Raw genomic sequence first — 1,310 nt, forward strand, 5'->3', positions numbered from 1 at the left:
ATAGGGATTCCCATTATCTCCTCTGTTATTTTTTTATAGTGGACGAGGGACTTAGTAGGGCATTAATGGAGGCAATAAGGACATGCTCAATTAAAGGTATAAACCTAGGGAGATATATTTATTGAATTCAATTTCTTTTGTTGATGATGTTTCTTTATTTTGCGCTGGTTCAAAAAGGGATGCTAGTGAACTAAAGGAAGGCATGATGATAAACATGTAAACATATGCTAGTTCATTCAATGGGTGGAAGAAGGTCAAATCAAATTCATTCTTCTAATATTCTATGTTAATAAAATTATTTCCAAGCCAGGTTATGATCATTTGGGTGTTTACATAAAGCTAAATGATTATGGAATTAGTGATTGAAGATGGTTAGTTACCAAAGTAGAACAAAGAGGGAATTTATTGTACAATAGATGTTTGTATAATGAGGAAGACTCATCTTGTTCAAGTTCACAATTGAAGCATTCCTTGGAACTTTTCCTAATGCAACCCTTCAGAAAATTAGTAATATTAGTTTTAGATTCCCATGGTCAAGAAATAAGGACAATGAGTGAATTTCCTTAGCCAAATGGAAATCCACAAAAAAATAATGGACATGGGTAATTTGGACCCCAATAATATTCACCATTTTGGGAAGGCCTTGGTAGCCAAATGTGTGTGAATGTTGATATCAAACAATGGTTTATGGAGTGACATTATAACTCAAAAATAAATTATTCTAACTCCATAAAAGAATGGAATTAAATATCTAATAAAATTATCCATAATGTGTCAATTGTATGGAAGGATATTGTTATAGCTTTCCCCTTGGTAGATAATTGGTTGGTATGGAGGATTGGCAATGGTGAAAGAGCTAGAGTAAGAGCATATCCTGAGGTGGGTAGTGGTGAAATTTATAAGCTTCCTATAAACATTATCATATCCCTCAAGAGGAATATATAAATTCTCTTGCTCGAGTTATTCATCTAGAGTGATCGATAGTTTGGGATCAACAATGGCAAAAAAACAAATGATTTGGATCTAGGGGGAAACAAAAAGGAATTATGGGAGCCTACATATATAAAATGAGGGTGATCCATGTTAGGATTAAGGGTATATATTATGAGTTGGCTCATTCCAAGATTCCAAGTCTAAGAGGGTCTGGATTTGGGATGTGAAACCAACTCCACTAAATAAAAAATCAGCATGGTACTACAGGAAATAGTTCTTGACTAGCCAGGGGCTTGGAATGAAAGATAAAGTCCAGAAGACCTACATTCCTTGCCGAATTGTTTGAACCCGAGGATACATCAATCAAATAAAGCATT

This window comes from Pinus tabuliformis, chromosome 3_1 (genome assembly GCF_031772625.1).
Source record: "Pinus tabuliformis cultivar Carrire ecotype Pingquan chromosome 3_1, CPIR1, whole genome shotgun sequence".
NCBI classification, from domain to species: domain Eukaryota; kingdom Viridiplantae; phylum Streptophyta; class Pinopsida; order Pinales; family Pinaceae; genus Pinus; species Pinus tabuliformis.